Genomic DNA, 16851 nt, shown 5'->3' on the forward strand with positions numbered 1-16851 from the left:
TTCCCCCCCTGAAGACGCCACAGTAGTATGGTGGCAAATTGTAAATGTTGATGGTAAAATGTTACCTGTCATAAACTGTTTCCCCACTAGGTGCCAGTGTAGAGCAGTGGTTCCCCTGGTAACAGTGGCAGGGAAGGAGGGGCAGGGCAGCCTAGGTGGGGAAGGGAGGTCTCTGAATGCAGAGTCCAGTGTGCAGTGAGACGTGACTGGAGAAAGAAGCCTGAGGTGACGGGGCAGAGTGTGGAAGTGGTGCAGTGGCAGAAGAAGTGGAAGAGTCAAGACTAGTCCCAAAGCCGGTAGTGTGTACTACAGTGCAGTGCAGCTATCAGGGGGAAAACAAGTGGCCCCTGCAGGCGAAGGGTAGTGCCCTGACAAAGAAGTGAAGGTAAATGGGAACGCCCGTAGAAAACAAGTGAAGCAGTTCCCCGGCAAAGAAGTGGAAAGGTGAGAACTTATCCGGAGCCGGTAGAGTGTGCTAGATCTGCCCTACAGTGAAACAGGGTTCAGTGTGCAGCTACTAGGGGGTTAACGTATGTCCCCTGCAGGCGAGGGAAAGTTACCGGGGAAAGAGGAAACCGTCAGCAAGAAGTTTAACCTGTAAACCAAAGTGACTTGATGCTGAAAGGTGTAAAGAAGAGCGGAAGTTGTGTTCAATAAAATGTTTCTTGGTTCATCAACTGCCTGTCTGTGGCTCTTTACTGGGAGTGGTGAAGAGGCCTGTGAGCCCAGAGAAAAAGGTGTTACCAAGAAGCAAATGGCTCACATGGAAGCGTCCCTGCCACCTACACTCTGCCCCACAAACAACACCCCTGTCTTACAAGTGACGGCCGGGCCAGGGGTCAGCCTGCCGCCCCCTGGGCGAGAGACTGCGACTACAACCCCCGAGGCGCCCCCTGCCCCCGTTACACCTGGACTAAGAGGCACTAGACGCCTAGTCCTAGATAAACCTGCGAATCAGTACTGGGGGCGTAGCTGGACTAGGAGGCACTAGAGACCTAGTCCTGTAGTGATAATCTCCTGCTGATAAAATATTGATAATATTAAAACAACACAAAGCCTAGTAAGCGACACATCTCTAGAATCAGGGTCTCAGCCCCTACATTTTACTTCCCTCAGTTTACATAACAAACTATCTGACAGATTCCATTTCATTTTATGCTTTCAATGATACATTATGGGTGGGGATGTTGGACATCTTTTGTTCAAAGACATTGAAGATAATCCTAGCATCTCCCATTGCCTGAGATATGCTATGATCTTCTTCCTATAGCGACATGGCGCTGATAAATACTGATGTGCAGTAGGAATTTAGGAATGCCAGACATAGACGCTCATTATTATTATAATGGATCTCCAAACTTTTCTATTATGTGAGTCATCTGGTTAATTAATTGTGCACATGTATCATTATGAACTATTAATGCCCTATGGCACTTTATTATACTATACACTATGTGCATGAGTAAGGCTGTGTGCCCACGATGAGTTTTTATCGCGTTTTTACCCTGCATATTTTCACTGCCCCAACACAGAGTTTAAGAGTTCAAGAAAAGTGGATGGGGCCTATAGTAATCTGATGGCTATTGTGCTTCTCTTTTATGGGTAATCTGATCTGCAGTGTTTTTGCAAGCCACAGCGTGTCAATTTCTCTTGTGTGTATGCTGAGTTTTGTGTGCTGAATTTCCCCATAGACTTACATTAGATGCAGAAAATTCATAGGTGAAAAATGCACATGGGTAAAAACATCAAAAACGCATGTAATCCACACCTAAGGTCTGTTTCACACGTCAGTGATTCTGGGATGTATGTACTTTTTTATACGTACCAGAATCACGGACATACACAGACCCATTCTAATCAATGGGTCTATGCACACATCAGTGATTTTTCACTGACTGTGTCTCCGTGTGGTGTACACGCGTGTCCGTGGTTCCGCACTGAGACATGTCCGTTATTTTCTGGCATCACTGATATCCCACAGACCATATAATGGTGTGATCAGTGGAACACGTACCAGAAAAACACGTACATTGAAAATAAAAAGCTTTTTATACTCACCTTCTACAACGTTGCTGAGTTCAGCCGCTGCTGCCTGCTGCTTCCAGGCCGGCTCATTATTCTTATGCATATGCATTTATGCACCACACATCCGACCCAGAAGTAGCTGCGGCGGGGGCGGAAACACAGCAGAGCCGAAGAGTTCAGCACCACGGACAGCAGGAGCGGGGACAGGTGAGTATACGTCCATGTGCTTTCACGGATTGCACATGGATAACCCACGTGTGCCATGAATCACGGCACACGGAGGGACATATGCGTTTTTTACAGGTCAATGAAAAAGGTCTGTGTTTTTCACAGACATGGGGAAACGGGCCTAAGAAAGCAAACAAGAGATTTCAAAAACAAAGCAGCTTTATTTAAAGCATGACACACCAGACAGAGACAAAAAAGGCAGCTTCAAAAATGCAATGAAAACACACAGGCAGGGCCGGCGTCAGCACCCGGCATACCCGGGCAAATGCCGGGGCCCTGGAGAGCCGGGGGGGCCCACTCGGCCTCGTCAGCTCTGGTGCACCTTGGCCGGGGCCCACTCTCCTTAGTTCTGCGGTCCCCGGGCCGAGTTCCGGGGACCGCAGTCCTCGGCAGGAATCTGCGGCGCCGTCTCTTTAAGGCGCGCAGACTTCCTGGTTTGAACTTCATCTGTGGGCGGAGCTACAGACCGGCGTCCTGCTCAGTCCCACAGATGAGAGTTGCAGTGCCAGCCAGCGACCCCCAGCACAGCGTGTCCCTCCGGCGCTGTGTGGGCCCCTTCTCCTCCGTGACCTGCGCGGTATGTGCCCTCCCCAACCCCGATTTATGCCCCCCCCGGAGCCCGCGTGTCTGTCTCTGTCTGTATGTAGCAGAGCTAGGTGTGTATGCATATAGCAGAGCTAGGTGTGTATGTATATAGCAGAGCTATGTGTGTATGTATATAGCAGAGCTATGTGTGTATGTATATAGCAGAGCTATGTGTGTATGTATATAGCAGAGCTATGTGTGTATGTATATAGCAGAGCTAGGTGTGTATGTATATAGCAGAGCTAGGTGTGTATGTATATAGCAGAGCTATGTGTGTATGTATATAGCAGAGCTATGTGTGTATGTATATAGCAGAGCTAGGTGTGTATGTATATAGCAGAGCTATGTGTGTATGTATATAGCAGAGCTAGGTGTGTATGTATATAGCAGAGCTATGTGTGTATGTATATAGCAGAGCTAGGTGTGTATGTATATAGCAGAGCTAGGTGTGTATGTATATAGCAGAGCTATGTGTGTATGTATATAGCAGAGCTATGTGTGTATGTATATAGCAGAGCTATGTGTGTATGTATATAGCAGAGCTATGTGTGTATGTATATAGCAGAGCTATGTGTGTATGTATATAGCAGAGCTATGTGTGTATGTATATAGCAGAGCTATGTGTGTATGTATATAGCAGAGCTAGGTGTGTATGTATATAGCAGAGCTAGGTGTGTATGTATATAGCAGAGCTATGTGTGTATGTATATAGCAGAGCTAGGTGTGTATGTATATAGCAGAGCTAGGTGTGTATGTATATAGCAGAGCTATGTGTGTATGTATATAGCAGAGCTATGTGTGTATGTATATAGCAGAGCTATGTATGTATGTATATAGCAGAGCTATGTGTGTATGTATATAGCAGAGCTAGGTGTGTATGTATATAGCAGAGCTATGTGTGTATGTATATAGCAGAGCTATATGTGTATGTATATAGCAGAGCTAGGTGTGTATGTATATAGCAGAGCTAGGTGTGTATGTATGTGGCAGAGCTAGGTGTGTATGTATATAGCAGAGCTATGTGTGTATGTATATAGCAGAGCTAGGTGTGTATGTACATAGCAGAGCTATGTGTGTATGTATATAGCAGAGCTATGTGTGTATGTATATAGCAGAGCTATGTGTGTATGTGGCAGAGCTATGTGTGTATGTATATAGCAGAGCTAGGTGTGTATGCAGCAGAGCTATGTGTGTATGTATATAGCAGAGCTATGTGTGTATGTATATAGCAGAGCTAGGTGTGTATGTATATAGCAGAGCTATGTGTGTATGTATATAGCAGAGCTATGTGTGTATGTATGTGGCAGAGCTATGTGTGTATGTATATAGCAGAGCTATGTGTGTATGTATATAGCAGAGCTATGTGTGTATGTATATAGCAGAGCTATGTGTGTATGTATATAGCAGAGCTATGTGTGTATGTATATAGCAGAGCTAGGTGTGTATGTATATAGCAGAGCTATGTGTGTATGTATATAGCAGAGCTATGTGTGTATGTATATAGCAGAGCTATGTGTGTATGTATATAGCAGAGCTAGGTGTGTATGTATATAGCAGAGCTATGTGTGTATGTATATAGCAGAGCTATGTGTGTATGTATATAGCAGAGCTATGTGTGTATGTATATAGCAGAGCTAGGTGTGTATGTATGTAGCAGAGCTATGTGTGTATGTAGCAGAGCTATGTGTGTATATAGCAGAGCTAGGTGTGTATGCAGCAGAGCTATGTGTGTATGTATATAGCAGAGCTATGTGTGTATGTATATAGCAGAGCTAGGTGTGTATGTATATAGCAGAGCTATGTGTGTATGTATATAGCAGAGCTATGTGTGTATGTATATAGCAGAGCTAGGTGTGTATGTATATAGCAGAGCTAGGTGTGTATGTATATAGCAGAGCTAGGTGTGTATGTGTGGCGCCCCTGACCTGGTCAGGCACCACTGAGTACTGCACCCATGCTGGGGACAGTACAAACAGGTAATCCAGAAGGCTGACCGAGGTGTGACTACACAGGCGCATAGTGATCAGGTCTCACACATGTACCTATGAGAGGACCCCTGGGGATCCCAGGAGGGGGAAAAGCCTTCACCTCCACTGGAATAGTGGAGGGGGCCAAAAGCCTCCATCTCCTCTCAGGGGGTGTGGTAAGAGAGTCTGGTTGCTAGGTGGCGTAGGCAGGCACAAAAGGGAAAAGAGAAGGAGGAGTAAACAGTCTGCAGCAGAGTGTGGAGGAGAGGAGGAGCAGTGAGCCGGTTTAGTGCAGAGTCCAGGGAGCTCCGAGGAGAGCAGACCCCTGGGGCTGTTGCAGTCTAACAGCGCCCGCGCAGTGGCTACCGACGGGGGAGAACGGTCACCTAGGAGTGCTACCCGAAATCCATCTTCAGCTAAAGAGAGAGCACGGAGTGGGAAGTAAGGAGACTGCTAGGGAGTACCAGGCCCAAACGGGCGGCAGATCCCGGAGCGGGGATAGATCTACCTTTCCTCGCTAAACCTGCCGGTGTGGGGCCCTCAAAGCCCACACCACAACACCCAAAAGCCGCAGCCACGTAGCCACAGTTAGGGCCCATAGTTCACAGGAGGCAAGCAGCTGGAGTGATCTGGTCCAGGCGACAAGCAAACGGCAACCAAACGAAGGGGAGAGAGGCTTCAGCAACTTCCCTGGGTGACCCCCATAGGGACTAAAAGTCGGGGTTACCCCAAACCACCAAGGGCTAAGGAAGGCGAGTCGGTAGTCACCATCATCAGTCAGCCTGAAGGATACCTGGTTCCAGCTTGGTTCATCCCAGCTACGCCCGGGTTACTCACCCTGCCATCAACTGTGAGTAAAACCCCTGAAAGACATTCTGCTTGTGTGAAGTTATTCTGCGCCTTGTGGTTCTACACACCTACACAGGGCCCTGGGGCTTGCCTCACTCTCAGGAGGCTATTACAACTAACTGCACCCAACATCAGCCCCAGGCGTCCCTTAACCTGCAGTGGCGGTTCGCACTGACCGCAATTCTGAGAGTGGCGTCACGACAATCCTACAAGAAGGTTTCCTACCTGTGACCAGACTGAGCCAGTGGAGTCCCTGAAGGTAATGCACCGACACAGCGTTCTCGGGGCTTCACATCTGGCGCTGTGAACAGGATAAGGACTAGACCTGTTTAGACAGGTGACCATGTGCCTGGGCGGTCCGCTTGAAAAATTGGAAGCGCCGCCATATTGCCACCATGAAAAGCGCGCTGAAAAACAACAGCAGCCCGCGCTGGGAGAAGTTACCGCCCACGAAGAGGTGTGGCTACCCAGAGATCCCCTGCGGAGTTCTGACCTCGCTTGTGAAGAGAGCGGAAGCGTCCAGAGACGTCGGGACAGAAAGGGAGCCAGAAGCCTGCTGCTGGAAGAGGCAGAGCAGAAACTGAACAGCTTGCTACTAGAGGCAACGACGAGTCCACTGCTGGGAAATCGTACAGAAGAGGGCGCAGAAGAAATGGCATCTGACCGCAGAAACCCAGAACCGGGCTCCGCTGCCTGGTGGTATCGGGAGCTGGCCCAGTTCTGCGACCGACTGGAGACCCGGGTCGTGGAGCAGATCAGAGAAGAACGCATGGAACTTCTGGAGATGGCTGCCGCGGTTCAGGCCTATGAAGGGAGAGCCGTGCGCCGAGTGCCAGACCGGACGGTGACGACTCAGACCCCGATGCTGCCACCGATGGGTGAGTCCAGTGATGCCCCTGCCGGCGCGAGTGCCCCGACCCCTGCTGCCACGCCCGCAGTCCCTGAAGAGGCGCCCGGCGCGGCGACGCTGAGCCAGGCCGCAACCACGCCAGGTGCGGCCCGCCAAGCCCCGGCCGCCGCAGCGATGCCCTGCTCGGCCCACCAAGACCCGGTCCCTGCAGCGATGCCCTGCCCGGCCCGCAAAGAACCGGCTGCCACCGCGACCATCATCCATGCCGCGGGTGTGACGCTGACCCAGGCCGCCGCCTTGCTAGGCCCGGCCCGCCAAGACCCCACCGCAGCAGCGACGCTCATCCACGCCGCAGGCGAGGTGCTGAACCAGGCCGCAGCCACGCCAGGTGCGGCCCGCCAAGCTCCGATCGCTGCAGCGACGCCCAGCCCAGCCTGCACCGATCCCATCGTGACAGCGACGCCGAGCCAGGCCGCCGCCATGCAGGGCGCGGCCCGCCAAGACCAGGCCGCCGCCATGCCAGGCGCGGCCCGCCAAGATAAGATTGCATCACCATTTACCCCGGCCTGCAAGGCCAGAGCAGACACCGCTCCCCAGTCCAAAGAGGTCCCTGCTGGAAAGCCCACGCTGGGGGAGGACCCCGCATACTGGCAGCTGAAGGCTGACATGGAGGCCAAGTTTCCACAATGGTTGGTGGACCAGTACATACTCCCTCCGCATACCCCCAAGACGACTCCTGCAGCAATCATGCCAAAGAGATCCCTGCCTGGGCCTGCTGAAGAAAGTCCATCCCCAGCACTGCCACCAAAGGAGTGCTCAGAAGAACTAAGGGGGAGGGGAGGCCAGGAAGCTGAGGAGCTGACTCAGGAGCCACCAGCAGTGGATCCATGCCCAGAGCCGGAGATGTTGCCATATTCTCGCTGGGATGAAGAGGAAGATTTATCCAGCAACCTCACCTGTATATATATGGCTAACCTCACCTGTAATTGTAATGTGAATTGATGAGGAAATTATGCAATAATCGACATTGAGGTGCAGGGGGGTGTGCATTGTGAGGGTCTCCCCAGAAACCTTTTTGGTAAGATATCGTTTCCAGCAACATTGTTTGCTGGTTTTATCCAGGATCCCTGCTGGCACTATTTTGTCATGGAAAACTTTGGGCATCTACCACTATCTAAGAGGGTCTGATCGGTGCATTACTATGTCAGGGGCTGTATTATGCTTGTAATTGCATCCCCTGACGTAGGATCAAAACTGAACTTTCTTTCTATGCAATATTGCTCCTTATACTGTCAGATTGCTGTATATATATGGCTAACCTCACCTGTAATTGTAATGTGAATTGATGAGGAAATTATGCAATAATCGACATTGTATGCCCTATATGTCATGGGATCTTTTTGATAATCTGTTGATCTGTCCTTTTGGCTATTGTATCCTATGGATTTTTTCTTACATGATCATGGTTCTGGGTTGAACCCCCCAGGTGCGCCCCCCTGTTTTTAACATGTATCCACCAACACTACTGTGTGCTCTGAGCTTCTTTTGCTACTATCCCTTGTATTAACTTTGTATATTCATGAATAAATTTGCACCTTATTATAAAATGAAATATGTCTTGTAATATTAATTTAGATAGAGGTGCAATAATTATATAACATGAAGGTCTTTTTGCTGTTCTTGTAACCTCACCTGGGAGCCTGCCAGCAGTGAAGCAGCCACCCAGCAGAATCAAGCCCGCAAGACACGGCGCCGTAGCCGAAACCAGTTGTCACCTGCTCCGCCATCCCCAGAGCAAAGAGATGACATAACGGCCAGAGACCTACAAGAAAAACGGTTCCTGAGAAGAGCCAAAGCACAGGTCAGAGGACCCCTTTGTAGAGGAATTGTGGAAGACTTTAGCCTGAAGTCAGGATACGGATTCATCGTTGCACCTGGCATAAAGGAAGGTATCTTCGTCAATAGAAGAGACGTCAGAGCTAATTTGCCCAGAGGACATCCTGGAAGGAACCTGAAAATGGGAGACACAGTGCAGTTTACCATGCATCAAGGCGAAAGAGGCTGGTACGCGCTAGATGTAGCACCATGTCCTAAAGAAGAAGACAGGAAAGACAGCGATAAAGAAAGAAAAGACAAAGGACCTACTGATGAGACAACCACAGATGAAGAAAGAGATCAAGGAAGCAACAGGTGCCGCAGCCCTACAGGCCCAAGCCCTGGTATGGAGGAATCCACATAAAGTACAGAGAAGCAAAGAAGTTACCAGTTTGGAAAAAGTTTGTTTTGCAACGTTTTCAAGTTTAAGCAATGTGCCCACATAAACTGATGTGAGAAATGAACCTTACGGCTATGAACTGGCTATAGCCACAAACTCTCGCAGTGTAAATAGTTACACCAGAGGGCACCACCACCACCAGAGTCAGCCTGTTTAGGGGCTTGGCTCGTCTGCAACCAGGGGGCACGTCCGTATATAGGGCCTTGGCTTACCTGCAACCAGAGAGCATGCCTGTTTATGGGGCCTGGCTCTCCACCACAAAGAGGGTACCTGGTCAGCACCAACTGTGGAGGCCGCCTCTACATCCTGCCAGAAGAGGCTGAAGGCGCGGATCCACCAGGCCAGGTATACCCTGAAAACCACCAGCCCATGAAAGCCGCCTCTACATCCTGCCAGAAGTGGCTGAAGGCGCGGCCAACGTGAGAGGGTTTTGGGTGGGTTAACGGACTTGTGGGTGGAGGGTGGTGATGTATGGCACCTGGTGGTTTTAAAAATGTTTTACCATGTTTTAATGTTTTATGCATTTTAAAATGTTGTCTTGCAGCCCGAGGACGTGCTGGTGATAACTAAGGGGGAATGTGGCGCCCCTGACCTGGTCAGGCACCACTGAGTACTGCACCCATGCTGGGGACAGTACAAACAGGTAATCCAGAAGGCTGACCGAGGTGTGACTACACAGGCGCATAGTGATCAGGTCTCACACATGTACCTATGAGAGGACCCCTGGGGATCCCAGGAGGGGGAAAAGCCTTCACCTCCACTGGAATAGTGGAGGGGGCCAAAAGCCTCCATCTCCTCTCAAGGGGTGTGGTAAGAGAATCTGGTTGCTAGGTGGCGTAGGCAGGCACAAAAGGGAAAAGAGAAGGAGGAGTAAACAGTCTGCAGCAGAGTGTGGAGGAGAGGAGGAGCAGTGAGCCGGTTTAGTGCAGAGTCCAGGGAGCTCCGAGGAGAGCAGACCCCTGGGGCTGTTGCAGTCTAACAGCGCCCGCGCAGTGGCTACCGACGGGGGAGAACGGTCACCTAGGAGTGCTACCCGAAATCCATCTTCAGCTAAAGAGAGAGCACGGAGTGGGAAGTAAGGAGACTGCTAGGGAGTACCAGGCCCAAACGGGCGGCAGATCCCGGAGCGGGGATAGATCTACCTTTCCTCGCTAAACCTGCCGGTGTGGGGCCCTCAAAGCCCACACCACAACACCCAAAAGACGCAGCCACGTAGCCACAGTTAGGGCCCATAGTTCACAGGAGGCAAGCAGCTGGAGTGATCTGGTCCAGGCGACAAGCAAACGGCAACCAAACGAAGGGGAGAGAGGCTTCAGCAACTTCCCTGGGTGACCCCCATAGGGACTAAAAGTCGGGGTTACCCCAAACCACCAAGGGCTAAGGAAGGCGAGTCGGTAGTCACCATCATCAGTCAGCCTGAAGGATACCTGGTTCCAGCTTGGTTCATCCCAGCTACGCCCGGGTTACTCACCCTGCCATCAACTGTGAGTAAAACCCCTGAAAGACATTCTGCTTGTGTGAAGTTATTCTGCGCCTTGTGGTTCTACACACCTACACAGGGCCCTGGGGCTTGCCTCACTCTCAGGAGGCTATTACAACTAACTGCACCCACCATCAGCCCCAGGCGTCCCTTAACCTGCAGTGGCGGTTCGCACTGACCGCAATTCTGAGAGTGGCGTCACGACAATCCTACAAGAAGGTTTCCTACCTGTAACCAGACTGAGCCAGTGGAGTCCCTGAAGGTAATGCACCGACACAGCGTTCTCGGGGCTTCACATATGTATATAGCAGAGCTAGGTGTGTATGTATATAGCAGAGCTAGGTGTGTATGTATATAGCAGAGCTATGTGTGTATGTATATAGCAGAGCTATGTGTGTATGTATATAGCAGAGCTATGTGTGTATGTATATAGCAGAGCTAGGTGTGTATGTATATAGCAGAGCTATGTGTGTATGTATATAGCAGAGCTATGTGTGTATGTATATAGCAGAGCTATGTGTGTATGTATATAGCAGAGCTATGTGTGTATGTATATAGCAGAGCTATGTGTGTATGTATATAGCAGAGCTATGTGTGTATGTATGTGGCAGAGCTATGTGTGTATGTATGTGGCAGAGCTATGTGTGTATGTATGTGGCAGAGCTATGTGTGTATGTATGTGGCAGAGCTATGTGTGTATGTAGCAGAGCTAGGTGTGTATGTATATAGCAGAGCTATGTGTGTATGTATATAGCAGAGCTATGTGTGTATGTATGTGGCAGAGCTATGTGTGTATGTAGCAGAGCTATGTGTGTATGTATGTGGCAGAGCTATGTGTGTATGTATGTAGCAGCGCTGTGTCTGTATGTATGTATCCAGCAGAGCTGTGTGTGTCGGTCTGTATGCATGTATGATGTGTATCTATGTATGTCAGTGTATATGACTGTATAGATGTGTCAGTTCTATATGTATTTTTGTGAGTTTGTCGTTAAATATGTATATGTATTTTTGTGAGTTTGTCGTTAAATATGTATATGTATGTGTACGTATGTGTGTCTGCGTGTGGATGGGGCCCACTGGGACTCTTCCGCCCGGGGCCCACAAAAACCTGGAGCCGGCCCTGCACACAGGTAAACTAAGGTGCGGAAATTCTACAGCGTCAGAAACTCAACACGCACTGATCATGGGAACGAGCCGAATAGTTCAGTTTAATATAAAGTGACAGTGTTTTGAAGGCTTGTATGTACTAATTATAAATTGCTTATTGTATCACTTTTAACAATTGAGTGTCCCCTCCTTCTACTATAGTATATTTAGTGGACAAAGTGAGTATATGTACAGGAGGCTTTAGTACTGTTTGCTTCATTTCTTTGTTCTGCTTCATTATTCGATAGATAGAGGGATAGATAGAGGGATAGATAGATAGAGGGATGGATAGATAGATAGAGGGATAGATAGAGGGCTAGATAGATGGATAGAGGGATAGAGGGATAGATAGATGGATATAGGGATGGATAGATAGAAAGATGGATAGATAGAGGGATGGATAGATAGATAGATAGATATAGGGATGGATAGATAGATGGATAGAGGGATAGAGGGATGGATAGATAGATAGAGGGATAGATAGAGGGATAGATAGATGGATAGAGGGATGGATGGATAGATGGATAGAGAGATGGATAGAGGGATGGATAGAGGGATGGATAGATAGATGGATAGAGGGATGGATAGAGGGATGGATAGATGGATAGAGGGATGGATAGATAGATGGATAGAGGGATAGAGGGATGGATAGAGGGATGGATAGAGGGATAGATAGAGGGATAGATAGAGGGATAGATAGAGGGATAGATAGATAGATAGATAGATAGAGGGCTAGATAGAGGAATAGAGGAATAGATAGAGGGATAGAGGGATAGATAGATAGATGGATATAGGGATGGATAGATAGAAAGATGGATAGATAGAGGGATGGATAGAGGGATGGATAGATAGATAGATAGATAGATATAGGGATGGATAGATAGATGGATAGAGGGATGGATAGATAGATGGATAGAGGGATAGATAAATGGATGGGGTCATGGATAGATGGATAGAGGGATGGATAGAGGGATAGATAGATGGATAGAGGGATGGATGGATAGATGGATAGAGGGATGGATAGATGGATAGAGGGATGGATAGATAGATGGATAGAGAGATGGATAGAGGGATGGATAGATGGATAGAGGGATGGATAGAGGGATGGATAGAGGGATGGATAGATAGATGGATAGATAGATGGATAGAGGGATGGATAGAGGGATGGATAGAGGGATGGATAGAGGGATGGATAGAGGGATGGATAGAGGGATGGATAGAGGGATGGATAGAGGGATGGATTGAGGGATGGATTGAGGGATGGATTGAGGGATGGATTGAGGGATGGATAGAGGGATGGATAGAGGGATGGATAGAGGGATAGATAGAGGGATAGAGAGAGGGATAGGTAGATAGAAGGATAGATAGAAGGATAGATAGAAGGATAGATAGAAGGATAGATAGAGGGATAGATAGAGGGATAGATAGAGGGATAGATAGAGGGATAGAGGGATATATATATACAGTGTGGAAAATAAGTATGTGATACACTGCTGATTTTGAAAGTTTTCCCACCTACAAAAAATGGAAAGATGTGTAATTGTTATCATAGTTACACTTCAACTGTAATGGAGTAGAAAAAATGGAAAATCCAACACTGCTCAAAAATTGAAAACAGTACTTTATTATAAAGTAAAATAAAAAGCCATGGAAAAATGATCCATTTAGCTACATAAATAGACCAGATAAGTGTCCGGTCTGCTTTTTATTTTACTTTCTAATGAAGTACTGTTTTCAATTTTTGAGCAGTGTTGGATTTTCCATTTTTTTCTACTCCATTACATCCACCTGATTACCGGTCCAGGATTTCCGGGCACTGCTACCATCTATTCATGGTCTGGTGAGCGGATTTTCCTTTTTTTGTTCTACACTTCAACTGTGACAGCCAAAAAAACCCCCAGAATATCACATTTGTAGGATTTTTAAATAATTAATTTGCATTTATTATATGAAATAAGTAATTGATTCAATAGAAAAACAAAATGTAATATTTGGTAGAAACCATTTTTTGCAATTACAAAGGTCAGATATTTCCTATCGTTCTTGACCAGGTTTGCACACACTGCAGCAGGGATTTTGGTGACTCCTCCATACAAATCTTCTCCAGATCTTTCAGGTTTCGGGCTGTCGCTGGGCAATATTGAATTTTAGCTCCTTCCAAAGATTTTCTGTAGACTGGCTAGGCCAATCCAGGACTTTGCAAATCAAAGAGGTTCGTGGAGCATCTGTTAGGAGTCTCAACACAGAAACCAGCCAGATATCCCTCCGGGAAGGGCCCAGCCAAGGGGTGACTCTTTTTAGGAGACCACCATAACCACCATATTAAGTGGCCCTTATAGTCAATATCCAACTTTTTGACAAGTTTAAAGATATGACAAGGGAAATACCAAGGACAGGTATCCATCCACAGACAGCTGTTTCGGGGTAATGCCCCTCATCAGTGTGGAGTAGGATTCTGGCTGGGTGGGAGCAATGCCTAGTAGACCAACAAAACAAAACAATCACTGATCTCGGGGAGACCAGCCAGAGAAAACACTGCCAGCAGCCAGCGAGGGCGCTCAAGACAGTGAAATCCTAGGTAATCCAGGACTTTGAAATGCTCCTTCCAGAGCTACTCCTTGGTTGTTTTGTGTTTTGGGTCATTGTCATGCTGGAGGACCCAGCCATGACCCATCTTCAATGCTCTTACTTAGAGAAGGAGATTTTTGGCCAAAATCTCACAATACATGACCCCAATCCATCCTTCCTTTAATATAGTGCACTTGTCCTGTCCCCTTTGCAGAAAAGCCCCCCCACAGTATGATGATTCCACCCCCATGCTTCATAGTTGGGACAGTTTTCTTGAGGTTGTACTTATCATCCTTTTCCCCCAAACACAGCAAGTGAAGTGATACCAAAAAGTTCTATTTTGATCTCATCTGATCACATGTCCTTCTCCAATGTCTCCTCTGGATCATCAAGATGGTCATTGGCAAATTTCAAATATTTACAGTATCTACTGTGTGAGTAGGGGGACCTTGTGTGCCCTGCAGGATTTTAATCCATAACGGCATAGTGTGTTACTAACAGTAATCCTTGTGACTGTGGTCCCATCACTCTTCAGGTCATTGACCAGATCCTCCTGTGTAGTTCTGGGCTGATTCCTGACTTTTCTCAGAACCATCCTTACCCCACGAGGTGATATCTTGGATGGAGCCCCAGACCGAGTAAGATTGACAGTCGTCTTGTGTTTCTTCCATTTTATAATAATTGTGCTAACAGTTGTTGTCTTCTCACCAAGCTGCTTGCCTATTGTCCTATAGCTCATCCCAGCATTGGGCAGGTCTGCAATTTTGTCCCTGGTGTCTTTAGACAGCTCTTTGGTTTTGGCCATGGTGGAGAGGTTGGAGTGTGAGTATATAAACAGGTGTCTTTTATACAGGTAACAAGATCAAACAGGTGCAATTAATACAGGTAGTGCAGAGGACCATCTAAAAGAAAAAAATAACAGGTTTGTGAGAGCCTGAATTATTGGTTGGTAGGTGATAAACTACTTATTAAATCATACAATGTGATTTTTCTAGATTTTGTTTATTTTGTCTGTCACAGTTGACGTGTATCTACAATAAAAATTACAGACCTCTCCATTCTTTGTAGGGGGAAAACTTGGAAAAACGGCAGTGTATCAAATACTTCTTTTCCCCACTGTAGATAGATATACAGACTCCTGTGGATCCTAAAATTCTAGTTTCTAGTTTAGAGTCCTTTTAATATTTAATATGAAAATCATTAAACATGTATAAAAATCCACCGAACAAGACAGAACACGGAGCCGAGTAAATACGAATAAATAAGTGTGACAGCGCTGTTAGATGTAGGGGAAAGGAACGAGCCAGACTAAAATAATGTTTTGGGGAATACAGCTGAAATGAAGAACGCAGCCCCGGCATTAGCAGATTATTAGTCAGTTAGGCTTCAATGGCTTGTGAATTATTGAGCAGGTTATCCTCTATCACTTTGTGCGCAGCCGCTCTGCAGACCAATGTGTTTCCATAGTAACAGAACACAAACATCTTTTGCTGATCATTTCTTTCTAACTTATGGATCCTAATTAAGCAAGGAGTAGATGGCTGGAAGGGTTTATTGTAGCCAGTAAGATCGAAAAATATAGGTATAGGAGCCATAGACAAAGAAACATAGGACGCTTTTAAAAACGTATCATTTCAGGTGCATTGTAAAAACAATTACATAGGCTTTAATTGGTAAAGAAAGTGATTATACCCAATAAAGTAAGAGTTTTCAATCATAGAAGTGTTGTGTAAATATTAATTGGGAAGGCGAGCTTCTAGTTTTAATATGTCCCCATGGCAACACTTCTTGTCTGTGCTCTGTTCTTTATTCATTTTGTCATTTCAACATTACGTGAGATGAAGGAAAGTTCAAAAAGTGTCATAAATGTGTGGACACTCGTCCACCAGGGTAATGAGCATGTGCTGAGGTGTATTTATTGGGGCACAAGAAAAACCACTGAGAAGAATGGGTGTCATGATGACTATGGGATAGCAGGAAACTGGTGCTCCTACTCTGACGCTCAAGGTTGGGGACCCTAAGGTGTCCCTAATCTCTGGGATACTCTTCATGGTGGAAAGGCCTGAGTCTCCTTCCTCGCCCTGCTTCTGACCAGTCCTGATCTCTTTCCCCTCCCCCAGGGAGGGACGGGACAAGAGTCAGATAAAACTCACAGAAAAAGACATACAAGGGAAACTAGAACTCTGTTATTCAGCACACACATACACAGGTATAACACAATAAGGGATTAGGAGGAAAACAAGAACAGGAAGGAAACAACAAGACAACAGGGGTAAATTCCACAACCACTCCAAACAAAAGGCAACACTTTCACCAGAAAATCTGGGACACCAAAACTTACAAGCAAACACAGAATAAACTATAGCTGACATGGGTAGAAGATTTCATTCAGCATAAATAGGAGGGGAGTAGATGTGATTGGCTTCCCCACCACATGTGATCAAAGGAGCTTCACAAGGAGACTACCAGAGATTAACTCTTGCTAGCCTGTCTATGAATCAAGACACAGCAGGTTGAAGCCCAAGTCTGCCTATGTTGATCCCAGACACCAGAGAAACCAGCGGGCGGAGTGTCAGAATCTGTAATCTGAACTGAGACCCATGCCGCTATGACAGTCTGCAAAGTTTGTGAAAAACTTTGTGTGACAATGAGCTAAACTAAGTACTATTTTCATTTTTTGCATACTTAGACATAAAGTGAAAAGGTCATTTATAAATTAGAGGCAATATAAAAGTCGTTGATATATGTGATATATGTAAACGTATCTGGATATATGCGCGAAAACAGGGATTTTTTTTTCTATATTTTTCATATTTAAAGGAACCAATCACCAAGATTTTCGTATATAAGCTAAAGCCAGTGCTATACTGGCACTATC

General features: G+C 46.8%; 1 protein-coding gene across 4 annotated transcripts in view; it reads left to right on the forward strand.

Annotated features, from left to right (window-relative positions):
• Positions 1 to 16851, forward strand: part of LRRTM4 (leucine rich repeat transmembrane neuronal 4) — a 1009447-nt gene that overhangs the window by 554334 nt on the left and 438262 nt on the right. The window lies entirely within an intron of this gene.

The sequence above is a fragment of the Anomaloglossus baeobatrachus genome, chromosome 4, assembly GCF_048569485.1.
Source record: "Anomaloglossus baeobatrachus isolate aAnoBae1 chromosome 4, aAnoBae1.hap1, whole genome shotgun sequence".
NCBI lineage: Eukaryota > Metazoa > Chordata > Amphibia > Anura > Aromobatidae > Anomaloglossus > Anomaloglossus baeobatrachus.